Here is a 27,960-nt window from a genome sequence, read left to right as displayed (position 1 = left end):
CGGTTGGTCCATCACTTTGGTCCAGACTGAAATATCTCAACAACTTTTTGATAGATTGACATACCGTTTTGTACAGACATTCATGGTTCCCAGAGGATGAACCCTAATGACTTTGGTGATCCTCTGACGTTTCCTCTAGCCACCATGAGATTGACATCTTTGGTTTTTAGTGAAATATCTCAACAACTATTGGATGGATTGCCATGAAATATGGTCACAGTGCCACTAGCATGACTGCAGACTCTTAGTCTTGTTTACAATGACCAGCTCTGTCGTTGGAGAGGAAAGAAATTAACAGCCACATATCAGCATAGCTCATTCACCAAGTGTTCTTTTGTTATCTGTGTTATATATTATCTGCAGGTACTGGTTGGTTTTCCACAGAGCCAACCGACTGAGTCAATTATCTTTCTATCACTCGCTGGCAGAGGCAAACACAGGGTCTGCTGCGGATTTCCATGGCAACTACCCACCTAGGAGCTACATTTGGCATTGATGGTGAAGCGGGACGTGCCTGCCATCGATCACATGTTAACACCTGACCATTAGCTTTAATACGTTCACAAATATTCACTGTGTCTTTGGCTGCAGAGAAACAAACAGAGAGGGGAGACTAAACAGGAAAAACATGTTTTAGGCAGCATGTTTGTGTCATTGTTATGATTTCCTGTCCAAACCATATCTCTCTATGTTGTCTGTGGTGTCATTGTTGAGTGCTGATTATCTCAGCTGTCAGCAGACCAATGTTAAAAAAAAAACATCTAAAGGAAGACCTCAAATTAGCTGCACCCTGCAAATATGCAGCATTTGTTCCTTCTCTGCGGCTGTGTTAGAGGTCATCGGATACAAATGCTCACCACTGTTGCTTTTTATCGACATATGGCAATGACAAGCATATGAGGTATGAGAAGCCATTTTTTGAGGATCGAGGGCCATGTGTGTGTTAGGTCAAAGGATGTGACTTCATTGTAATTTAATACAGTTATCAAAGCGCTTGGAGACTTCCACATCGTCATATGGACAAAACTAAACCTTAAACTAAGCAAAGGAATGATTTTTAGGCAGATTTTCTGGTAGTACTCATAACAGAATAGCACACCAAGTCAACGCTATTACATAATGGTATTAATTACCAACAGACTACAAAATCCATCTTAGCACATCGGTAAGTGTAACATGGCATCCCAAAGAGACAGAATCAGTCATGTGATTATGTTTTTTTTTTTCATGTCATCATTGTCCTGTGAAAATCATGTATCTCCAAGATGTAAACTTTTCACAAACTAAGCCGTGTTTTTAATTATGAGGCAATGCATTTTCAGATAATCCAGTGTGTTTTTAAATTGTCTTTTTTGCTTAAGAAGTAAAAACAACCCATAAAGGAACACTTCAAAATGACCAAATTTGGAGATACATGTTTTCACTAGACAATGGCAATGTGCTACATTAACTTAATATATTATTATTATTATCTATTAACCCTGATAGATAGTTTCGTTTTTGTGATCTTCCTGAGGTTTCTTTCATTTTTTATGGAGGGGGATTTCCTTGATTCTAATCTAATGTGGACCTGTGAAGCCCTTTGAGAGAGGGCTATACTTTACAACCTGACATGAAACATTACAGTGATATCATGAAACAAAACAGAGAAGTATGCTAGTATGTTTTCACTTGATTCAAGAAAGTTCAGTTTATTGGAAACTAGTGAAATGATCTCATTACCTTTTTTAGTACTTGTTTCAAACATGTCTTTAAGCAAAGTACTGGATTCAAATGGACTGTTCTATCTACCGATGATCCTGGAATTGCCCTCATACTAAATACATATATTAAAATGTTTTTATGCAACAAAACAGGCCTCAAAATGTTTCACAAGTCACGTCCTCTTTGTGCAATGTGTTTACAGATTAGTGCTGTTCTGCGTCCGGAGTTAGCAGGGAAGCAGGAACTAACTTTTTATAGCACTGTTCTGAACAAAGGCACAAACCGCTGTGAAGCAGAGGAGAGCTAAACACACACATTTGCTGTAAGAAAGAGCAGACATGCACTGTTGGCTACAGGAAGCACAGAAACAGCACAAACCTGTAATGTAGGTGCTCTTTTGTTGCACAAATGATAATTACATCAGATCCTGTGGACTGGTAAAAGTCCGTTAAACAGTTGTACTAATTACACCATCAAACTGATGCATAAAAGCACCGCCGTCTTGTTAAAAATCAGTGGGGCAGAGAGCGGGCGTGGTCCCATATTAAAGACAGGGCTGTTTCAGCAGCAGGCTGAGCTGCCTGTCTATAGCTTGGTTTGATTATCCCAGACATGCTCTATTAGTCTGGCCCCAGGTGGAGCCCTGATCAATAGTGTCTAAATGTTGTTCCCCATTGCTTGTAAATGCATTAGCTAAAGCATTGCACAGAATCGATGGCGCTGCATTGACAGCAGAGCGAAGCGCAGCACATCACAGTGTGTCAGATCGACTCATTGTGACTGGATGTGGTGGTCCTGAAAATATCCACTCTGAGGTGGTGACTGAGAGTGAGGGTGAACAAAAGAGTGTGACTTCTGCAGCTTACATGAATGTGCGCCTGCAGGGAACGCATGATCCTGCGAACAGATGCATGGGCGACTCGCCTTGGTGCATCCACAGAGAAGCTCTCAGTGGCTGCTCTCCTGAGGGTTTACTCAGAGCGACAGCCTTGACATTTCTTCCGAGCGGAGAGGCTGTGGCTGCCGTGCTGCAGACGAGGTGCTTCCTCCCTCGCTGCAGGCACAGAGCTGGGTCACTCTCTGCATCTCCTCTTCCTCCTCGCAGAAAATGATGTTGCTGCTGCAGATACCTAACACTTTTGGTTTCTCTTTTACAAAACACCACAGAGAAAATTTCCACTTCTAGAGTTAATACTTTTTGTAGCAGAACCCCCTCGACAGCTACAAATGTGCTGCGTTCTATGTTGCAGTTTGATTTTTCATGACCTGGAAGATTTCCAGTCCATTTAGAAATTTAGAATTTTGCACTTTTGATTGTTTTTACATTTTAAAAATGAAAGAAATCAAAAAATCAACGAACCCCTTCGTGAACCTTAAAAAAAAAGATTTTTAAGCTCTACTACGCTACACAGCATCACTAAAAATGCTTCTCCTTTTCATATTTGTCAAAATAAAAGACTGGCTGCACATGCTGCTTTGGATGGACTAAAAGGACCAGAAAACCTTGAGCAAAAACCTGTTATAGAATCTTTGTGAGTCAAAAAAAGAAACTCAGCAGAAGTAAAAATATTTCTACTTAATGAAATTTAAACCCAGAAAGAGTGTGTGGCACCCAGAGACTCTCCAAGGCCGAGTTGCTAGCTGGAAGAATGTTGATCATGAGCGTTAATTACCCTGGCAGTCCCACTAGAGAGCTCCTTAATTACTGCCCCCTTGTTAATAACAAGCTTATTCATGTCATATCCTCATTTGAGTTTTATTAATCAGCTTGAGACCAACATGCAGCAATACGGAGCAGAAGGTCTAGAAACTACCCTTCAACAAGAAATCCAAGGTTTTGTGTTGATGATCATCCACCCTACTGAAGCACTCCCTACCAGCTCCTGCTGTCCTGTTTTGTAACCTCTTTGTTAATATTGTGTGCTGCATTTTCCGCAGTAATTCAAGCATGTTCTCTGTAGGTGTGGAGTCCATTGTTATCAATTTTATTTGTGTTTTTTAATGTAGATGAAGCTCTTGATTTACCAGACGATCCATAGTCAAACTCTCAAAAGTGTTTGGGCTCACACCTAAGGCTGGGGTATCCTCAACACGAACTAGTTCAAAGGATGTGTTGGCGGGCCATGTCTGAAGGCAAAAGTGTTTATAGCTGTTTGAATGGCCATACTTGAAGGTGAAAAGTCTGCCGACGTAGAGAGAAGTGGCACACGATGAGCCGTTTAGATGGGTATAACGGTGCACAGTTTCAGACAGTCTTTCCTGGAAGGCATTCATAGTGTTGCACTCATTTGCACATATGAAAAGTGACTTAAATAGTTGTGTAAAGAATGAAAAAAGAGAGTTCAAACCCTGCTTCCTTTAACAGCTTCGCACACATGGCCAATCTGTGTGAAGTGGGCGTGCTTGTCGGATTGTCGGCTTCGGAAAGTAACGTGGGCAGAGGGGGTGTCAGATGTTGTTCGACCATTGATACGCACCTCAGTTGAAGCATGTTGACACTTTTAAAACAGGAACATGCTTCTCTGGTCTGCACATAAGCAAATGTACACAGATGTTCATGTGGCTGTGCCTCAGCTTGCAGTATCTGTGGATCAAACTGATTTATTATTATGTTCTTCTCTATAATGTTCTTGGCGCTTCAGCTCTATGTATGCAGGTGAAATGCCCAAGGACACCTTTTCAACCCACAGTGTTTGTCTTTCCACAAACGGTGATTGATGATTCAGGTTTGGAAAGGCGCCTGAGCTTTTCATACTGTCCTGACTCGTGTGGGCGACTGCATGTGCTTGATGAAGTTGCACTTCTCCTGCTGTAATTAAGAGAAGTTGCTTCGTGCTGCTGCTTACAAATTAAATTAGGAATGAATGGTGGAGGTGCAAACATTAGTCAGGTTGTGTCTGTGTTATCAGGGTGGAGTTGCACTAATAATTTAATCTGTCTGTGCCTGTGTGTGTCTCTTGTAATTATCCAACACTACCTCTCTGTTCCTTTCTTTAGATGGCCTAAAGGAAGGGTTATTATTATTAAAAAAGTAAATAACAGAGAAGCATGTAAAATGTGCTTTTTGCCATCTATCAGCTCATTATCTTTGTTTTGAGGCCCCCGAGGTTAATGGCATACTATTACCCACTGCTCCTCATCTCATCTCTTCAGGGCTTCAATAAAGCCTCCTCATGGTGTTACATCATATGGTGTATGTGACATGAGACTTGCAGAGTTGCTCAAACAATGTTGCTTAAAGGCTTCATTATGCAACACCTTGCTGGGTCTGAAATGCACAGAGGATACTATCACCAGACACTTTAATGAGCTGCACATGAACATACTCTGAGGGGTCTCACACACTCGCAGCTCTGACTGAATCTCAGGGATTCAAGTCAACACCACTCCCATAATCCACTTAACCTCATATCTCACGGTTGTTTGACATGGTGTTTATTTTTTATTTCCCGTTGGCGAGGTCAGTCCAGTGGCGATAACGCCTGCTGGCATGGCAGTGAGTCACACCGAGCCAAGGTCCACTCGAAGCTGTGTCAACAACAGCAAAGCAGCACACTTACAGTGCAAGGTAAGACAATAAGGAAGCTGGACTCCTGCCATCATCCAAGAGGTTGGATGCTTAAATCCCTATACTTGTCAACATTATCCATAAAGTTGGTTACTTCTGACTACAGTTACCCCTTTCCCCAGAATCTGCTGTCCCCACTAAATTACAATAACGTGTAGCTTAGCTTAGCATAAAAACTGTAAGCAGGGGGGGAACAGCTAGCCTGGCTCTGTCTGTAAAGCTGACTAATTAACATGTTATATCTTGTTTGGAGTCGTGTTGTTGCAGTGAGTGTGAGCAAGTGTTGCCGTTACCAAGAACCAGCAGAGATTCGAGGAAGTTACTGCACACAGACAAGAAATAGTCTGGCACATAACTCCCCCTAATGAAACCACAAATTGTTGTTTTTACACTTCATTTTTTGTATGGGTTAAACAAATGAGGGATAATATGTTAATTGAGTGTTAACTTTAGAAATGCTAGAAGACGGATTTTTTTTACCTTTGGACAGAGCCAGGCAAGCTGTTTCCTCCCTCTGCTTCCAGCTTGTATGCTAGGCTAAGCTAACCATCACCTAGCTATAGTTAGTTTACAGACATGAGAGTGGTGGTAATCTCTCATCTAACTCTCAACAAGAAAGCAAATAAGGGTATTTCACAAAATGTTGATTTATTTCTTTTAAAGCTAGAAATTTTAGGACATAAGTGGTGGTTTTCTTCACAGTTATGGTTATCCTCTGTTTTTGCACAAGAATGGCTCTTTATTTAGTGGAGGCAGTCATGGTTACAGATATCTGGGTTCAGAGATGGGCTGAAATGTGGCATATCTGAGCTGAATTATAAACACCCCACTATGTATGTATGGTCTGCTGTGCTGAGAATGAAATAGAGGAGATTGATTATACTGCAATAAGCATCACACACATACACACACACCTGCATTCACGCCCACAAACCCAAACACACTCTCACATGAATGATTTTAAAAGCGAGAATTGGCTGATTTTCCCCTCGTTAGTGAAACGTTTTGCCTCATCCTGAGATTTATTAAAGCTTTTACATCTGAGAACAGGACGCTGGGGTGTGTGCATAGAAATATAATGATGTCATTGATCTCAAGGCTCATTTTCCCTCTGCTACATTTGCAAGTTGGATATTCATGAAGTTATTTGCTTGTTTTTAAAGCAAATCCTTTGGCTTACAGTGGAATCTAGTTTTGCATAATATCATTATTATAAATTAGATTATATGTTATAAATCCCAGCACAGCTGGTGGTGTGGTACATTACAATATATACCATGCCTGACAGCTTAGAAGAGTGAGACGAGGAAAGAAGAGAGAAAAACTAAAAAGCTTGATGTTTCCTTTAAATTGATCAGTTTTACTTTTTCTTTTGTCAAACAATAGCAGAGCTGAAATTCCTGGCCCATATTTTGTTGAGCTCGAGGCCAGCTGCAGCCTTTGGTGTCAATCATCCAGCACAATCAAGGACGTCAACACAAAACTTTACCAGTCTCTCCAGGCATCCGAGGAATTCTGGACCACATGTTGTTTTGTCTAAAGGAAGTGAATACTCTCACTGAGAACGCTCGTTTTGGCAAAACACAAATGTTATCGTAATGAAAAAGGATGTTGAATACAACCCATTGTCACCTTCCCCCCAAATGAATGAAGGTATAATTAAATGGCTTTTTAAAACATCAAAGGCTTTTAAGTTAGTAGTATCTATGCCTCGAGCCATTTGTGAGGAAGTTGCAGATTTGATTAGTGTGGAGAAAACAATGAGTCCCCCCATCATCTAGTTTTATGAGGGCATGGTGGTGTTGTGACTAAGAAGAGCTAGAGGCCTTGCATTCAAGCCCTGTTTGCCTTGAGAAAGTTGTTGAATCTCATCAAATCTCCTGGATTGCTGAGCCTGACCTTTGACCCTGCTGTGGGTTGGCAGCGAGTGAATCCAATTTCCCAACAGGGATCAACTGACTATGAGATTTGTAATCATCGCAGTAGTTTGCAAAATTGATTTGGAGTCGATTTATTATGTCTCAGCAACCAAACCCCGACCTAAAGTGGATAGTGATTTGTCAGATGTGCTCTTTGTCCAGTTTGATGCTACCAAAGGTCATGCAACATTGCAAATAAATTCTTCTTTTTTGTCTTAGTCCACGTCAGGATCCTCAGGGTTTTTTACCCCACGTGGAGGTCTTGATCCCTGCCAAGATCTGCTCAGCTTCCTCAGGCTCCTGAATGTCCCAGCATGCTTTTCCAGCGCTGTGTTGTTTTTAAAAAAAAATGAATAAGGCCTTTTGTGTGTTCAAAAAGGGAAGTCTGGCTGCCCTTTAGTTCCTCTCACACTGTATCAGTAATTACTCTTATTGCTGCTTTTGGTAGCAAAGTTTCAGAATTAGTTTGCATGACATTTTAAACAGCAAAACAAGAGTTTTGCCTCCATTGTGAAATGTCACAGGATGTAAAATCTTTAAGAATAGAGCACAGCATACAGTTAAAGGATGATTTTTGAGAGATTATAAGAAGTTGCACATGATTAAAGGTTTTGCTAACATATTCATTTGGCGCAATACTGTCATAACTGTCAAATCATGCAATAACATGTCAAAATGATGTAAAATGGCGTTCAAAATAGGCATAAAAAAAGGCCATGGTAATACATTTTGACCAACATTTACTGCACAGCAGTCACTTGGTACAAGCAGTAACTGTTCTGTCCCCATCATGTGTGGCTCAAATCAGAGTGGTCTATATGCTGTCTCCATGGCAACGGACAGGCAAGCTCACCATGGATACGTGGCCTGAAATTGTGTGCAGCCTGTCGCTGTTTGATACTCGCTGCTAAACAATAAATGTATCTCACCTAATGTGTTCATCCAGAGAGGCTGCTGTTTGTAAAGTCTACACTGCAGTCTAAATTAGCCCACAATTATCACTGGGAAAGTGTTGGACACGCTGTGTGTGCCATGGCGCATGTTTTAGTTCAGCTATTTATTGATTTATCAAATCACAGAGATGACTTAACTCTCAACGGGCTACAATCACCAATGATTGCTCTATTTTAAAGCAAAAAGACTTCCCAGACTGTGACTCACTGATAATGTGTGAGCCATCTGGGTCAACACCCAATCAATAAAGATAACAAGACCTGATTTACTTACGGTGTATATAGTAATCTCAATTATAAATGTACAGTCAGTGTCTATTGTCTAGACAGTTTATCTTGGGGGATTAAAATGGTATGTGTATGTGAGCCAGCAGATTAATAGTGTTGTGAATATGTCTTCATGTTTGCAACACAAGAAGAAATAACAGCCTTCTGGTTCTAATTTTGGAAGAGTTTTGTGTAAAGAAACCGGCTCTCAAGGCCTCTGCAGGTTCTGTCCACCAAAACAAGACCCGCTGGACTAATTCTGCTGTTGCTGCTGCACAAGGAAGTCAAGGAGCTGATTGCTCTTCCTGTTTTTGGGTGCAAGTCTTTGCCTCAGCTGCACTCCTTTCTGCCAAGTTTCCTCCATCTGAGTATCAAAGGTGAAACTGTGTTGTTCTGAGGTCTGGATTAATGAATTCTGGAGGTTTGTGGGCAGATCATTTGTTTATAGCGGTAGACCATTCCCATAAAAACAAGCCGAAGAGACAAAAGAGGTAACACATGACTGAAGAAGAAGAAGAACCAATGAGAAATGAGAGAGACAGACGCTGATATTTGAAGCACACATACTAATGCTGCTTTGCTTGTACTGTAAATCAGCAGATAGGACTCCACGCAAGCTGATGTAATTCCCCAAAACGCTTGTTTTAACGATTTGTGCCGTTACTGGGTGAATAGAATCCCAGATGCCTGAGTGGCCCTCCGTCTTTGCAGGGGGAAACAGCCGGTCTCTGTGGCTTTTTGTCCGTTGAGGCCCTCTCCTTACATAAAGGCTTTAGTCAGACGTGTGCCTACATTCCCTCGCCCCCCACCTCCACCATCTCAATCCCAGTTCGGCTGGACTCCTGCCCAGATGAGCACCAACTTACCCTCTTTGTCTGCAGATCTGGCACATGACCTGCTCTGGCAACTGGCATCATGGGCCGCGCTCCAAACGCCACCTACACTCCTATTGTTCCCCGTGCCCCATTTTGCCCCCTAAAAAACCCCCTGCGCCCCAGCGTAGGCACACCGCCAAGACGGGCACAGCAACAATAATGGCGTCAGTGCTCATGTGTAATGAGTGCGCAGTAACCGCTTCATTGGAGAGCCTCGGTGGGCACACTTTGGCACAGCGTTGTTGTTGTCTGAATTGTCTCAGCATGGTGGCAAATTTTCTTTTGAAATGATTAGAATATCTTGACAGCAGCATTTAATTCACCATGTCTTTATTATCTTTGTTTTTACACTAAAACATGACACACTGTATATCATCTATGCAAAAGACATGTTTTAAAGAGTAGAGATCTGCAATTAGGTGAATAACTAGGTGTGCAAGATTTAGTTCAAACCAGCCTTTAAGCATATTTTTCAAACTAACTGTGGCACTTCAACTCACAAAATAGGGCACCACATAACCAAAACCACTTGATCCAAAAAAGCACCAAAAATCCCACAGATAACCGCCTTTTACCACAAACAACAGCTGCTGAAGACTCAGGCAATCAAACGCAATGACAGCAGCTCATCTTGCCTCTTCAGAAACAGCTGATTTGTGTGTGTTCAATAAAAAACCACATCAGAGAAGAAGGGAAAAACCCAGATACAGGCCTCATCTTCTAATATTGCTCTCATCAGACTGTTAATGTTTAGATTGGCACGGGGAAAACTGAGATTTCATCCCATCTGTTACACAATAGATTATCATTCCGATGTAGTTCGGACCTCGCTGGATGTAGGCGGGAATAACTGATGTGGGAGAGGAGGGAATGTCAGCTGTGAGCTAGAGCGCCCCCGCCATGCCAGAAAAACAAATCAATGAACAAGAGAGATAATGGTTGGATGATATTTTCCCTAAAGGCTGCTTTAAGGCCTTCATGTCTGTGCAGGTAAGCACAGAAAAACTGAATTTCTCCAGTTTTTATTAATATTCCTTTGATAATTATTTCACTCTAACAACAGCAGCTGAATAAAGCCTTAAATGCTGTGAATATGAGGATGTGTAAAATGAAACTTGCTCTGTTCCAGCCAAAATATTCACAAGCGAGAGCCAACTGAGTGAATCCCAACTCAATCTCCCCGTTGTTTTTATTTGATTAAGGGGGAGTATTTCTCCACACTGCGGCTTGTTGCGAACATTATTTGGCCCTCAGCTCCGATGAGAAATTTGAGACAAAATAGCAGAGGATTAACATGAGAAACAGAGAGAGAAAGTTGGGTGGGGAGGAGGTGTAGAGAAAAGAGGGCTGCCACAATCCCAAAGAATCCTCCTCTCCTCCTTCATCTACCCTCCCCCAGCTTTTCCTCCTCAGAGGTCAGAGCAGGGTTACTTCCCAGAAACAGGCCCACCCTCGAGCTCTCTCTTTCCATAACAAATCTTCCCAAACACGAGAGCACTCGTAGCCAGAGGAGCTACGTAACTGTTCCTGATAGAGTCGGATGGGTTTCATACAGCTACAGACTGTTGAGAGTGTATTTGAGGAGTGATATGTGTCGTCTGCCTGTAGTGTTTCTTAGTCTGTGTGAGGTCCCCTTGTCCTTTTGACATCTTAAACAAAACTCACTGAGATTTGCTTTTGTTGCTTACTGTAGTTTAGAAGTCAGCTTTGACTCAAGCAACCATATTTATCCAATTCTTTGCATTATACTCATAGATGGTGACTAAATTCTTGGAAATTGTTTTTTTTTAAAGACGCACATTTTGTTTGCCTAGGTGTGCCAAAATAATCCTACAGCCAGTGAACACTGACAAAATCAATTTCCCAGAGTTCTCAGGATTGTACATCTTTTCATTCGATAAAAAGAGAAAAAAGCTAGCTAGCAAGCTTGCTAACTGACAGTTAGCTTGGATGGTAAGTTCACACAGTATATTCAAAAGATGTATTTGTACCATTGACTCCTGTCTCATAACTGTTTACAAACCATTCCTCTTTTGTGGATCAGTTTAGACTCCAACAGAGGAGTCTTAAAGAGTTAAAGTGGATGGTGCAACACAGCTAATAAGGTATGATAGCTTCCTCCATTTTGGACTCTCTGTACCCTTAAAGGTCAACACTGTCAAGGCGACACAAATTTTCATGTCAAAGTTCACCAAAGTTGACATTTGTGTGAGTGAATCCAATGATCACAGTGATTCTGTTGAAATTAACTGATTTTGCGGCAATATTTCACTGTGCTGGTGTGACCAGGCTGCTAAGCCCTGTTCAAACAGACAGTAGCGCTGCCCCCTCATTGGTTTAAGGAGGCCACTGCTTTGGGTACCGTCACACAAAAAAACACTGGGATGTCCGGAAAAAAATTGAACCTGGATATTTTTTACACAATGCAATGCGATGTCATCCACCAAAGCGCTGCCAATTACTTTGTAATGTCAATGTGTTTTAATAGTCTCATATTATTACAAACCGCTGTGCAATGTTCTGATAATCCTTCAAACTAAAGGATCTACTGTGCACTCAAACTGAACCTCTTGGATTGTTTTGAACTCAGGAATGTCGATCTGAATGCCCAGCAGGCCGATTTCAGTTGCATTCTGACACTGGAGGACTAAATGTGAATCTGGCCCAGATATGACTTCTGGATTTGGATCAGATTTTAATATGTGTAGACTTCAGTGTCCTTGGGCTGATTCTTTTATTATGATTGATGCAAAGGAACTGGACATGTAAGCAGTGTGCCTGTCTGTGGCTTGCACGGTTCAGATACTGTATGTGTACTTTATTCATCTGTATCCTGATCTATCTGTGTAATCCAGTGTGGGAAGGTGAAGTCCTACTAATGTTCTTGCTTTACCTGAATTGTTGCCTGTAGACAAAACTAGGGTCGTTACATAATGCTGCTTGAAGTAATTACCTTCCATGTTCAGTTAAGTAGTTAGGATTATAAGACTTAAACCAAACAACGTGTTTTTTATCAGTCCATAGAAAAAAATTCACTTAGTGAATCCACAGTGTATACACTTAGAAATCATGTGCGTCTTGCTAAAGGAACAATGATAAACACCTTGGGAAGTCTGTGCACATTGTCACGGTAAGTGGAGACAAATTCAAGAGCATTTTTAAACAGCCTCAAGCTAAAGTGGGCAAAGTCTAACCCAGAAGATAAAAACAGGGTCTTTAAACAGTAGAATGGATATACGACCATTTTAACAGATTTACATCACATTTACATTCCACCAAGCTGACAGGGTGATGAGATTAGATAGTGGTCAATTCAAACCACAAGTTTCCTTACAATGCAGTCTCTTTCAGCTTGTCAGTATCTGATATGGAAACAATAGGCTAATGTTAGGGCCTGGCAGCCTCTCGCATTCCTGCATCCACCAGACAGGTTGCCCAATAGACAACCCGTAGCCATTAGAAGCTAATCAATTTGCACAGCGACGGGAACAGCACTGCTAAATGGATTCTCTCTTTTGCACATCTATGTCATATCAGGGCTCGGCAGCAGGAGCGCTTGGATGCCAGAGGGGTGAAATGGTTTAGTTGGATTGCAAGGCCGGGCTCTGTGCCGATAAATAGGACAACTGGTGCTTCTAGCTACAGTAAGGCTGCATGTCGGGAAGCTCTCTGCACAGCGACGGCTTTTTTTTCTCATCACTTTCAATAGAAGGGACATGCTGATACATGTTCAGTAGCAAGAGCTTAGAATGCTTTTATGGTTAAGTAGATTTTAAATGTTAGCTTAAGAGCGTAATGTTTGAAATTTTCATGCAAATGCAAAGCTAAATGTTGCCTTAAAGCTAAAGATAAAGTCTCACTGCAATGCAGAATTTGTTGTACAGTGTTATTTTAATGATGAACTGTTTTTTGTTTTGGTTGTGCTGAGTTTTGTCAAGTGATACCTGGTGTATGCTAACTGCTAACTGAACCCAATCAAGAACAGGAATGTGTGGCTTCCCCAGCACCCGCCAGACTGTCAAAGAAAAACACACACACACACACACACACACACACACACTAATCCACCCTGACAAGATGCTGATCAGATAGAGGAGTGTTGCCAGATACTTCAGATAGACTTGCAGGTCCTGTCAGACTCACGCAGCGTGTGTGTGTGTGTGTGTGTGTGTGTGAGTCCTCAGGCTGGATCTTATATAACTCATGACAGAGAGATAGACGGTCTAGACAAGATGGGGTTTGAGGTACCTCAGGGCCATACAATCCATCCTTTCTACTTCCTGCTGTTGTCAAAGCTGAAGTTGACACACCTTACCTACATTTTAAGCATTTTTCTGACACTGTCACCCACTGAAATGTATGCTGAGTTAGCAGGCAGGGGGCCCCAGCAAGGACACAAAAAAGTGCTAGGAAAAAATGTCCAAATCAAGAGGAACTACTGTGACTTTGCTGCAGTTTTACTGAAAGTAGAAATACACTTATTTGTTTCCATGTCGAGAGTCCGATGAGAAGATTGATACCAGCTCATATTTGTCTGTTAAATAGCTAGCTAGGAGAAGGTTAGCTTAGCACAAAGACTGGAAAGAGGGGGAAACAGCCAGTCTGGCTCTGTCCAAAAGTAAGGTACGCCTACCAGCACCCCTAAAGCCCACTAATTATCATGTGACATCTATTTTGTTTAATACATACAAAAAACTAAGTGTTAAAACAACAAGAGCCAGGCTAGCTGCTTCCCACTGTTTCCAGTCTTTATTCTAAACTAAGCTAATGTCTCCTGGCTCTAGATTCATAATTAACAGATAGTTCTCGACAAGAAAGAAAATTAAACTCTGTAAGGTCTGCAAATTGAAATATAATGAAATAGATAACGACAAGTAGACAAAACATCTAGACTGCATTAGCTAGTAACTCTCACTTCCACTTTTTAAAAAGTAAAGTAGCCTATTGTAGTTCTACTGTAAGTCTCTGCAAGTCTCAACGGTCAATCAGGAAGTTTATAGGTGTTTAATCTGGGGAGCCACATATTTATATCTCCTCTTCCTTGTTTTAAATATACAGTCTGTAATTAACAACAAATTAAAGTGCAGAAACCCTGCTATTAAATCTGTTTAGTGACTTGAAACAGGAGACAAACTGCACCCTGCAATTCATTGTCTGTGATTTTGATGAGTATCTTATAGCTAAACATGAGTTTTACACCATTTAAACAACTGCCAAAAGCTTATTTTTCCTCTTAATACAAAGTAAAACTGGTCAGATACGTTCCAAGTCATGGTACAGTATGTGATGCATTGTGATGGACATTTAACACCTTACAAATACCTTCATTGTGACGCTATACATGGGTGGGAGTGGACGAACCTCTTAGGAATTGAAAACTTGTGGTTAAAACGTGAGATAAAAGGTCACAGGAAAGAGGATCTCCTCGCAGACAAAAGGAGCCGACCTGTTTTCATGGGAACTGGAGCAGTGGTGGGGATGTTCTGTTTTGTTTGGGGGGCCTGGGGTGTATTTTCAAAACCACTGTGTAAACTTCCTCTAAATCTGAAATGATACTGTGATTTGGTTTACATTTAAACAGAATCACAACTGGGAAAAAAGCAAAGCAAGTGTCATTTCAGGGTTTCATGCCTTCAACTCCTTTAAAACCTGATAAAATCACTTAGTCCACGTGTACCAATAACAAGTTATTTTTCATTCCTGAACGAAATATGTGTTTATGTTCCCAACAACAGCAAGTTCCCCTCTGTTATGAAAACATTGATCCAGGATCTCTGTCAGGCCATATCAGCGGCCACCGGCAGTCATTTTAATAAACATACAAAGGAAGCAGGGGAGAATTAACTTCACCACATGAACAGATTGCAGACTTAAATAAGACTCTCCTCCATTTATCAACACTGCGTTGTCATGGAAATGCTCACCGGGGCCAAAAGTGAGCAGATGGCTCGTGAATCGATGGCTGCGACTCAAACTAGCTGATCCTCTGATTTGCTTCAGACCCTGGGGGAGAGTGTTTGGACTTGCTCTTAGCTTGTGTTTCACTGCCTGTGTATGGGTGTGTGTGTGTGTGTCTGTTTTTGCAGTGTAATGTAGGGAACAAACATGCACAGGCCTGCCACTCTCACCCAGGCCAAGGGTTTGTTATCTTCTGTCTCCTTCTGGCTCTGACAAGTCAGAAATTCCTAGTAATGTAAAGAGTGGGTGTTACTCACAGATTTCAGGTGAAGCTTTCTGAGCTATTTCAAGCTTAAACTTAATTTAAAATTAAAATTTGTGGTTGCTAAGAAATCAGCGTGTATGTATATCTTGTACACTTGGCAAAAAATTTTACCAAAAAAAAGAAATTTCAATTGCATTTATTTTTCTGCCGTGATAGTGCCTGCTATATTAGTTTTCCCTGGGGGACATAATTTAACTTCAATTTCAGCCAAATTTGATTTCAGCACTCTGTACGTTACTCGGTGACTCCGTACGTCAGTTACTTTGTGTCGCGATTTGAATCAGGACTACCTGTTGCTGTGAGTTTTCGCAGTCTGGTTATTTGCCACCACAACTGGACCCATGAGACTGTGGAAGAGCTGGCGGTGACTCAGCGAAACATGAAAGAAAAGTAACATCTAGAGGGAATCAGCGCTCACGTTAAAAAGTTAGCTAACTAGCGTGCTCTTTCTTAGTGTGGGCTAGTTAGCCTAGCTTGTTAGCTTCTACTTTGCGAGCAAAATACAAACTTAACAACACGATGGGTCCTCCCAAATGGTTCAATGTTGTAAAGAGGCAGATGGCTTAAATCACTAACAGTTAATATCGAACGCTATGTCCATCACAAATTCTGGTGATTTTGTTTCACTGTTCTGTAATTTTTCCCTGAAACACTGTGGGACTTTTATTTTGAAATCTGCTGCACAAAGAAAGATTAATCTCATTCTTTTTCTCTTTGTTTTCCTTTCACAGCCCCACTGTATTAATGTGATTATTAATATCAATAGAGCCCAGAGACACTGAGAAAACAGTCAGTCAGACAGACAGTCAGACAGACAGACAGACAGTCTGCCCCTAATGCAACTGTCCAGTATTACCCATAATCCACTGGGATGCATCTGTGCAGACCAGTCCAGTTGTCATGCTTAAATGTAGCCAATCAGACCTCGTTTTATGTAATCCCTGAATCCATCTAGCCGCACAGTGAGGGCAGACAAATCGTGGAGTAGTTTGCATTTCGGAGCACGCGTGCGCGCGCGCACACACACACACACACACACACAGAGGTATACTTCTGTCTTTTTATCTTTGAAACGATCTTGAACTAGACTGTTTGCCATTGTCCTTCAAGACACATTTTTCTTTTCATTTGTCCTTTCGTCTTTCAGCCCTTTTACACACACATACTCTCACACACACGTTCAAACACACACACGCACACACACACACACACACACATTCAGTATACGCAGACCAGCCATAATTACGAACATTCCTCCTCCCCGAGCCAACGTCTCCTGTTGGGCATTCCTCAGACATTAGACCGAGCCGCTGCAGCAGATGGGAATTACTGTAACCGCTTCTGTTATACTTATGTCATCACACACATTGTATGTGAATTAAGAGATGACATGCAAATCTCTGGATGTTTGGGATGTTATGGATGACAATTGTGTTTCGTTGACTCTGTGAGGCACTGGGCATGTGCAGTATGATATGTGGAACAAATATGTGGAAAGTAAGACTGATATTTATTATACAGCAGGGGGATTATGGCAGTAAAATTGTTTAATAGATTCTTCTGGCCACAGTGAATGTGAAGCCCATTTTCCAGCATGCTCTAAACCCTACTCTAAATCTTTAAATATGTTTACATGCTAGTAGCAGAGAGTCAGTTATCATGTGGCTTATTTTTCTACCACTAAAATCATTTGCAAGTTGTATCATACTTCATACTTCATACTGAGTTCCATTATGTCATTTTTTTGTGGCTGGACTGTAGATTCTTGTTGGCATATGATGTTAATACAGGCGACTTTTCCAACAATACACATACTATGTATAAAAACAGCTTTTTCTGCTCCAAATTAGCTTGTGTCTGCTTGGATTTGAAAATTTGGTTCAGCCGAATTCTGTGGCTCTTCCCTCACCGTGACGAAATAGGTAAGACTCTGAGGTCTGTGGCGTACGTTGACCCTGCACCAAGTATAAATAGCAGAACACTGGCAAACTGTAGCCGCAGTTTGTGCCTTGCACACATAGCTGCTGGTAATGTTAGCAAGCCTGATAAGCACCTGACAGACAGCGTTGTACATGAACAAGATTTAAGAACACATGGGCCTGCTGATAACTGTGCTGTATTCAGAGCTTAACTAGATGTTTAGGGCTGATGAACAGTAACATTAAGCGCGATAAACAGCAGGGCTACGGCTATGTACTGACACTCCCCCTCACGCACCTGGAGAGCCTCTTGTAGTAGAGACGCTAGCCTAGCTACAACAGAGGTACCCACACAGAAACGCTCTCCCAGGGCCATAAATGTGCTTCTAGTGAAGCTCAACCACTCCCTGTCTTTCCAGCGGATGAACGGAGAGTTGCTTTTCATGGCTGGTTAGCTCTGACTTCAAGCTCTACGTCGCTGTCCATGCTACACTTAGATGTGGTCAGTCAGCCCCAGTGTCCTCTGATGCTACGCGTCACGCTACTGTACATAGACAAGAGGCCACGCCTCCTACAGTCGTTGCCCCCTCACTCCTCTGATGCATTTTTTAAATATGCTGGGAGAGAGAGTTCTAGCAGAATTTTAGGTTCTAGTTCCCCTTTAATAAAAGTGTTTTAAGACTATTTAGACTGAAATTATTTCATAAAATGTAGTGTATTTACTACAAGACCTCACAATAAAAAAACCCCTAAATGTAAGACAACAGCGAAATCCAGCTAGCTTCAACTTAACTCTTGGAAACGGTTTAAAACTACAATGTGCAACTTTTTATCTTGAGATAGGAAGTGTACTGTCATTCCCGCCTTTTGAATGATAATGCTCCCCAACAGTCTCTTTTGATGCATTTCCTATATTGTAGCTTTAAACAGCAAAGTTGGTCCTTTGGATAGCAGATTTAGGGGGAGAGAAAGTTTTTCATCTTGTAGCAGCTGAAGTGGCTCACCCCTGTGCCCTTTCAAACCATCACCCACTTCCCCTCCTTACTCCCCTCAGCTCCTTTCTGCCTGTTGTTCTTTTTTTTCTGACTCTCAATATACAGTATTAACACACCCGTGGCGGGGAAAGCCAGGCGTGCCATTGTCTGATTGTGGGGCACCGTTAGCCGCGGACAACAGCCGACCAATAAGAGGAACCCCTGCTGAGACAGCTGTCGTGCTGTTTCACTGATCTGTGGGCATTCCTGCTCATTAGCAGCCTTTGTTGTTCATTCTGTGTGTATGTGTGCGTGCGTGCACATAGCTGGGTGATGAATTGACTGTGGCAGGTAAAGTAGGAGGATGAAAATGAATATGCATGAGACGTCCCGATCAGCCAGAAAATATGTGTGAGGGCATCTTTGTGACTGAAAACCAGCTGCCCGTTTGTGCACAGCAGGTGCAGCATAGACTTATCAACGCCTTTTCACAGTTTGAAGTGTCACTGCTTTGAGACTCCCCCTATTGTCTTCATAGCCTTGGCGTCGAAAAATTTGCTTTTTCCTTTCGGGACGTCCATGTGGAACACAAACACAGGCTCAGATCTGTCCCTCTTACCTCATTTTTCGCTTCTTGCCAAGTGCCAGCATGCAACCATATTTGGACACAAATGAACTCCCATTTTCTGTGCAGGAATTTCTCAATCTGGCCGCTTATCTCTGGTAATCGAAGCTTTGATAACAGATACTTTGGGCCCAGAAGTGTCTCTTTCAGGGATAAGAGAAAGAGGAAGAAAGTGAGAATTAAATGATGACACATTTTGTTCTCCACATAGCTCCCAGAAACTCCAAGCAATGTTAAATATATGTTTATCTGCCTCACTGTCTGCAGAAAGGCAAAACTCTCATTAAGATCTTATGCAATCTTTTACTCAATGCTGAACTCCCTTCATCTTTCACACACTTTTAATGTGAGATTATGGCTGAAAGTTCCTGTTATCAGGTGCCAGACCAAAAAGGAAAAGGAAAACTAGCAAGGAACAATAATTAGAGAAAGTATGTGTTGCAACACATAATCCACCTCAAACTCAGCTGGTTTTTGGATTTACACTCCATTTTTAGGGTTAGGTATAATGGATTTCAAACATGAGGTCAGCGCTAAAGAATGTGGGCCGTCCCTTCCTCTGTAACACTGAAACCACTGAGATAACCTTCCTATTACAAGGACAATATGTTACCACATCAAGAGGGTTTTTTTTTCTCCACCACATAACCCTGAGCTGAAGACTCCACAGTTTTTTGTACAGAGAGCAGTCATTGTTTCAGCAATGTGGGAGGGATGGTGTGTTTATTAAGGCAAGGACAGCAGCCTAAAAAGTCACCCAGCAGCATCTAACTGTGGTTTTCAAAAGGAAAACGCCAAGAACAGGGATTTATTTTCTCCATCCATATAATATATAAGCACATAACTGTATTGGTTCCATATATTTACTTTTTTAATGTTTTTTTCATTAATATTTTGACCTATTCACTAGATATATATATTATATCACTGCATATATTACTACTTTGTCATGTATCTTAAAAATACACTTCCAAATGTGTGCTGTTTTCACAGTAATATGTCACCCTATTTGTTGTCAATGTGCGGTCACATTAACAATCCAGGTAGTTTCAGTGCTGCTGGGTAGCTTAATAGGCTGCCAATCCAAAACCTGCTTGACACAGAGCTGTGGTTGTTTTGTTTTGATTGGCTCATGGTCAAAGAGCATGCTCAGCCACCCTAGGGACAAACACTAAGACCAAACAAAGTGTAATATTATACTGCTTGCTCAAAAGGTTACCAGTAGCAGGTGACTATTTTAACCACTGAAAACTATTTTTTTAGGCATTTGATGGTGGGTGGTTTCCCATTTTATTTAACAAAGACATCAAGTCATAGTATGTCACGGATGTCATGTCAAGGATGAAGACTAAAGGTTGGGTTAAGTAGTAGTAGTGTATGACGTGTTGTTCGACCATGTCTGTAGAGACTGAGAAAGAAGTTAAAATCCTGCGTACTACTGTATCTCACCTTTTCATACACCTGGCTAATCGCTGTGTGAAGTAGACATGCTTATTTAATCATCGGTTTTGAGAAAGTCGCAAAAATTGCCGGATGCAGCAAGTTTGATGTGGAAAAGGAGTGGGGGGAAGGGGTGTCAGACCTTGTTTGACCATCTGACAAGCACTTCAGTTTAAGCATACTGACACCTTAAAGTCTTACACTCTCCCTGCTAGGTGCAGTAGTTAGCATTGATACTTGGATACTTTTGGTTTGTTTTACATAATTCTCTGAAGTTCAGTGCATCGAGGGAGTTACATGTCTAGTAATTTACAGTAGTCATCCTGTCCACCTAGTTTTCTTCAACATGCCTCATCTTTCTACTACTTTACTTGTTGACTTCACTTCATTGCTCAAAAGACATTGTTCCTTGGATCTTATCTGCGCTGCAGTCTGGACTCTTGAATAGGTGCAGAAATTGGTATCTTAGCCTCCTTTATGATGCATTTCTCAAATAATTGACTGTAGAAAAAACTTCCACTGGCACAAAAACCCAAATGCTGCTGCAGATCTTTTCTGTTTTACACATGTTTTGTTATAAAACTCTATTGCAGCAGCATTGCAAAGGTCTTGTTGTGTTGTCATAATTAATGCTTTGCCAGTTCTCTGCGGGAATGCACCAGACAACAAAATGGGCTCAGAAATGATAACAGAGAGGAAGAGGATGACAAAGAGGTTCAGATAGAGAACTGAGAGCCACCTCTCTCCTACCTAAACCATCTCCACTTCTGCATTCACTCTCACCAAAGAGGAAGTGGGAGCGCTGACTTCCTGCTGCAAGCAGGGGGGGGGGGGTACCTCCAGTCATTACCCAGAATTCCTTGCACGAACTCCAGCAGCAGAAAGACAGGAAGTGTGACCCAGGCTTGATAACAGCGGGGGTGGCTATTTCTGAAAACGGCGAGCAGAGCAGACAAGGAGGTGTCTGTTCTGTTTCCTGTTGGTTGTTTTGTCAGATGTGAGCAGCTGAATGTGTCTTTATGTGTCAAAATGAACTGTTTGTGCTCTGAGGTCGCCACACTGAATCAATGACAGACGTAATCTGTACATGAGCTCTGAGATGACTTTGGATGTGTGTTTCTGCAGCTTAAAACCCGTACTTCTCTTTTTCTTATCACCTTCTTCATGACCTATACAAAAAAAGAATACAGCTCAGTATCAAGCTATTGGCGGCCAGAAACGTGTCTTTGTTTACTTGAAGGAAAGATTTCAGGCCTCAAAATGGCTGTCCTGATAGCCTCTAGATATTGTTGTTCAGCTTTTATAGCAGGCAAGCTGAGATTTACAGGCTGTTGCTGCTGACTCCACATCAGTCTTGGTTTGATAAAAACCTGATGTGGAATTTTGGCCATCGCCGGCTTCTTCCTTCCTTTTTTCTTCCCTGGGATGCCAAATAAGGCCAGTTTGCCACATCTGCTGAAATTTGTGGTCTGCATTGTAGCTGTCGCTCAGAGTATCTGCATTTCGCTCTGACTAAAAGAATGAGGGAAAGAAAAAAAGTCAAATGTGTGTGTCTTTGCCCTGCTGACTTTTGATCCCCTTCTCTTACTATGAAATGCATGACATCATCTGGTTTATTTCCCTCCTCCCTCATTTTCTCTCTCTCTTCTATCTTTCCCCTCTTTTTTTTCTATCTCCTGCCTTTTTTTTCTCACATGTTTGCTGTTATGTAACCATGTTGAGGCAGCCAGAGAGAGATTGTGAACCTTTGCACTGCGTGGAGAAAACATTTCCCCTTCTCCATCCCTGGCCACAGCTGCTGAGTTTCACCGACTGTCAGTATCAGAGTACACGCAATTAACCCAAGAGTCTCCGCACTTCTTTTGGTATGTTTAGACGAAGAAACAAAAGGGCCTAAAATGGTCATTTACTAATTCCAAACAGCTGATGTAACTGCTGGCTTTTAAAGAGGTTATATGATGAATGTATCTTTGCTTTGACACTTAGAAGGAAGTTGGGTGCATGAGAAGTAATTGATGCTCACAAGTTGATTTATTGCTTGTAAAATGATCCACGTTTTGTTGCTTTTATAGATTATTGTGAAAAGACACACCTGCTAAAAGTCATTAAGTCAAGTTTTAGCGTCAGATACATTTTTTCTGCACGGTTGATTAAATTATATCACTTGTTGTCAATGCAAATCAATTTTATTATGTCTTATTTTGAGGTAAAGTCAAAATAAAAGTCAGAAAACAAATGTTTTTTAGCAAGTTGCACTATTTCTGCTAGCAACTGTTTCCACTTGATTTAAGTAAAACATGCGATGATTCCTTGATGCTAGACTACACGACTGCTCACCATCTTCCTGTTAAGTGTTACTTCCTCTAAGCTGTGAACCAGCACATTGTATTTGTGTTTCTTTTACTTTAAAGTTCCCCTTTTGGAATGAGACAAATGCTGTCTGAAAGCGAGGAAACGAGAGGCAGCGTCGTGGTTTACCTCAGATCAACCGAGTAACAAGGGACTTCAGTACAAAGCCAAGGGGAATGAAAAGAGCATGACCTTCGCTCTGTTTTCAGATGTCCCCACTTAGAGTGTGTATATGTGTGTTTCATCATGCCAAACTCATTGTACAAGCAGCTTTCATCCTCTGAATCCACTTTTAGCTGCAGAAACGACTGAAATTCAGCGACCTCCACCTGCGTCTGTCTGTGTTTGTGTATCACATCAGAGATTTCACATGCTCAGCAGTTCAGAGGTTAACTATTTGTAGAGGTAACACAACTGGAGGAGAACGCCAGCTTTCAGACAGCCAGTCATCAAATGTGTGTGATGTCCAGGGTTGGACGAGTCCTGATTTTAGGGTGTGTTCAAACCGAGCATGTTCTCTGCAGCCTTTACTCCTTTAATTTGGTTTGATTAAACTTAATGATGCAGTTTTTCAGCTACAGTAATAATATATTCTGTACTGAAGATAAAACTACAGCAACTGAAGTTGAAATTTGAGTTACAGTACAGAAAAATGTGCAAGAATCCTTCTTAGCTAAAGTTACAGGGACTGAAACTCGATTTGTTTTTAGCTCTTTGAAAGAGTAGGCTACTGAGATTTGAGTATACAACCATGCTAGCAGCTCTGTGAAGCTGCACTTAGGCACAGCTTGCTTTGAGCTAAATGCTAACATCAGTATGCTAACATGCTCACAATGACAATGCTAACATGGTGATATTTAGCAGGTATAATGTTTACCCATAGACTGTATATGAAGATGAATGGCGCATCTCCAGATCCTCCCACTGTACAAAAATGAAGCCAAAATATCCTGGATACAGGTATTTGATCATAAACCAAAATATTGTACAAATTGAAATTTTGACCTGATGATGCCGCTAGATGAAGAGTTAAGGGTCATTACAATTCATCCTGAGTGGGATATGAATGTCTGTACCAAATTTCATGGCAATCCATCCAATTGTTGTAGAAACATTTCATTCAAAACCACAAATGTAAACCCCATGGTGGCACTAGAGGAAGTTCATCAAAGTCAGTAGAACACCATGAATGTCTGTATACAATTTTATGGCAGTCCCTCCAATAGTTGTTGAGATATTTCAGTCTGGAGCCACACCGCTAGCATAGCAAAAAATAAGCTACTTTTGAGTCTGTAAAGCAAGACTACATAACTTCTGCTGAACAGCAGCCACTAGCCATGAATTGCATGATGATGCTTGTAATTGCAAGATGATGATACGTTGAATTTGCCTTAATTTCCCCATTTCTCTTGAGTCAGCGGCTTTAAAGACATCATCATGTTTATTTGTGACATGCTAAAGTGTGGTGTAACAGTAACCCAAGCAGAGAAAGACTCATTAATGTCAGTTTGACAGCGTCTCTCTAAAGTTTGCTAACATAAGGTACTGGTCAAGTAAGACTGTAGCGGTAAAAATCCTAAGTGTAATAAAATGAGCAAGGGTGTATTTTATTGCATACGAGTTTAACTTTTTATCTGTAAGGGGAAGAATGTGTTAGTACTTTTTTCAAAAGTTACATCGTCATGCTTTAAAACCGGCTTTGCTGACATGTTGGCACAATAAAGATAATGGAATTTAATGCAAAAATGCTAAGATTTTTCAGTGTTTTTATTTTTGTTCAGACCAAACTGTAGGTGTGATCGCACCCTTTTTGACACCTAATCTGTTCCCAGATTTTTCTCATATTATGGTTTAAACTAAACAGTGTGTTTGTGTGTGTGTGTGTGTGTGTGTGTGTGTGTCTTTATTGATTACTTAAAGAGTGAAGGAGAGAGAGGTGGTGACTCCTGCTCTCAGTTGGCTGTTAATATCTTCACCACATGACCAAGCAGGAATTTGTGGGACCGTGTGAGAGCGTGCACATGAACACATGCCTACAGTAAATATGTGTGTGTACATTCCCATGGCTTGTGCCCAATCGCAGTCCAAAAACACACCACACCTCACTTTTTTCTACCTTCAATTCTTCTTTTTTTCTACAGTACGTCAGCCCTGCGGTTAACCGATTCTGATTCTCCGAGCTCCTAATCGTGCATCCCTCAGACAGCTGAAGTAGAGGACGGGCGCCGAGAGGAGGAATGGAGGATGAAGGAGGGAGGGGAGGAATGTGTTTGGCAAATCTGCAGGGCGGTATGAGGAGCAGTGACGTGGAGGAGGAGAAAGAGAGGAGAAGAAGGTGAAGAGCAGGAAATGAAGGAGAAAGAGAAGATGGAAAAAAGAAGGGGAGAGGGGAGAAGAGAAGAATGAAAGGTGGAAGGGGTGGAGAAGTGTCCTGTCCGGACACACTGCAGGCCCATGATTCTTAACTGTGGGATATCTGGAATTCAGACTCAATCACCCAACGGAAATTACCAGACACGTGGGGGAGGAGAAGGGGGAGATTGCAGGCTAAAAATGTAAAAAGGACAGTACATTCTGCCTTTGTCCTTTCCGTTTTGGAAAAAGTATTGTGCAGAGATGAATCCTCTTCGTAATCTTAATTCTTGCACCAAAACTTAAAAATGCAAGAGCTGAATCATTTTCTTATGCAGGGGGCCTTTCTCATGTTAAACTGCAACAAAATCATCTCAGGAATTCTATATTAGAGGAATTTATACCAAATTAATCCAAAAACTCTTGATATCTTGCTGCTACTTCATATCTGAGTGAGAGAAAATATGGTACAGAACAGGTCACATTAGACAAAAGCCTTCTTTTACAATGGTCATTTACACAAAGGGTGCTATCCTTCCAGACAAAAGCACTTCCAGCTCTTATCTTCAATGTACTTGATCACACCTGTTTAAACCTCACCATACAGGTAGATATTTAACTTTGTGTTTACAGCTCTTTATGGGGTAAGAGGGCAGTCATTTAGGAATTTATATGAGCTGGAAATGTGAAATCTATTTGAAATTGTGGATTCCACCATGGGTAGAAATGCAGTGAATGATCCACCTTACTTGAAGGTTGGATTTAGGCATAAGGTTAAAAATAACTAAAGATGGTTTAGAAATAGTTTAGGTTGTAATTTGAGATGCCTGGGAATTCCTTTTCCCTTTGTATGTAAAATTTAATTATTAGATTATTATTATAATAATATAATTATCATCATTTTATTTGATTAATGTTTATTTTTTTATAGGGACACGTACTTAGCATGGACCTATGACACATACCGCAGCATCTATAGTTTAAGCTAGTTTGCAACGCCTGCCCTTAGATGGGCCCTATTACAAATACACACAACACAATTGGAAAACAGAACATTGCAAAACACAAACAATTTTACAATAATAATAATACCATCAAAACTAAATGAAAAGCATTCATACCTACATGTTATTTGTAGAGAACTTTTCAAAAATCAAGAAAAAAGTGACTCACAACAGTCAGTAATAATAAGAGCAAATGGTAAAAAATATATGCCAATAAAAGACATTAATCTGGGACCAGTAAAAAAAATGCAGTAAAATAAAATAAAAGGTATCAAAAGACAACTAAAGTAAAATGAAGCTAAAAAGACACCATTGCTTACTTTAATGGGATTTTACTTGTGCAGCCTCACTTGGTGTGGTGAAACCAGTAGCTTACAGCAAATGTGAGCTAATGTTATGAATCAATATTTCTGTGTAAGATACATTACTGAGTCAGTCCACTGTGTGTATGGCTCTTTTCTACTGTTCTTACACTGTTTTAGCATGACAAACAGAAACATTTGCTGTTTTCTGTAGTGGCCGGCCTCACTTCATTTGCTTTCAGTCAGCTTGCCTAATGATTTTGTCTTCAAAGAAACTGAGAATCTTGGGAAATGAAGGGAAATCCCAATGTGCCTTTATCTAGTTGCTGCTGTTCTGAATAAAATGACATAATCTCACTTTAAGATTGCATTGGCATGTGTAGTTTGGTTTGAACCACACTTGTGTTTTTGTGTTTGGTCACATGACTCACTAGAGGCTTGTTTCTTGGACAGAGAAGTTTGGTAACCTGTCTTTGTGTACAAAATGAAGGGAGATCTGATTCCAGTAGTAACAGGTGTATGCATGTACACAAGTAATGCGTTTGCTTTCCTTTCACTTTCTTATTCTTTGTTATCTCTCTGCACATAACTGGCTGGCTGTCAGGTTTGAGCATGTCTATTTTTACCCATAAATCCTTGCATTATGGGGGTCATTTTGGACTACACAGCTGAACCAAACTAAAAAGCCCTGAACAGCCTCTCACACCTGTGCACAGTTTGCACTTGGAGCCTCACCCCTCCACTGTGATCACATTACAAATGTTAGTCCAGTAGATGCTGCACAACTGTGAGCAACATGGGAGGATGTGGTTATTTGTAACTCACAGGGTCTGCTGGTGGTGGATTTCCCATAAGGCCTAGCATGTGTCCAGTTGGTGTGTGTGTGTGGGAGAGGGGATTTCATGGGAAAACAAATGTGGTGAGTCAATTTGGATAATTGTTTGTGCACCGGAGGGAACATATGGTTGTAGCCACAGAGGATTACTACGTCACGTCCTTCCGAGCATGCATGTGAGCAGAGTATTAAAATCAATACTCATACTTTATTTCTGTGTTTCAGGTCAGTGCCGTTGGTATACTGGGTTAACACAGCTTGTTAGTTGAACTCAATGAAATGATTTCAGAGCTTACAGTTGGAGGATGCAACTTTCCTTTGAACAATTGCCAATAGTGTTGCATCATATCACCAGACGCATTTTGAAATTCAAATGCCAGAAGCAACATAAATGGAACTGTTTCCCCCAAATTAAAGAGTATCTCCCGATTCTGCATTTGACTCATTCCTCCACTGTAGAGCAAATCACAAACAAGCTGATATTAGTTATTATGATCAACCAGAGAAGAGTGTTTTGTGGTTGCATTTCATTTCCTGCCTGAGGCGGTGCAAGGCTGTTAATAAGTACAAGCTAAAGACTATGACACTTTGTCTAGCTTATAACCCCTAAAATAGAAACTCAAGAAACACAGAAACCTTTCAGATTGTCAG

The 27,960-nt window shown here is 41.1% G+C and overlaps 1 long non-coding RNA gene across 2 annotated transcripts; it reads left to right on the top strand.

The window, feature by feature from the left end:
- The first annotated feature begins 615 nt into the window (after nt 1-615).
- On the top strand, nt 616-26,831 carry LOC122872077. 2 transcript variants are annotated; one of them, XR_006377007.1, is made up of 2 exons: nt 616-901; nt 24,958-26,831. It is a non-coding gene; the product is annotated as an uncharacterized LOC122872077 (long non-coding RNA). The 2 variants fall into 2 exon arrangements; XR_006377006.1 differs by lacking the exon at nt 616-901 and adding an exon at nt 12,730-12,930.
- Nucleotides 26,832-27,960: the final 1,129 nt, after the last annotated feature.

The sequence above is a fragment of the Siniperca chuatsi genome, linkage group LG24 (assembly GCF_020085105.1).
Source record: "Siniperca chuatsi isolate FFG_IHB_CAS linkage group LG24, ASM2008510v1, whole genome shotgun sequence".
In the NCBI taxonomy this organism is placed as follows: domain Eukaryota; kingdom Metazoa; phylum Chordata; class Actinopteri; order Centrarchiformes; family Sinipercidae; genus Siniperca; species Siniperca chuatsi.
Note: the sequence above shows the minus strand (reverse complement) of the source record. Positions and strands in the feature narration are given on the sequence as shown.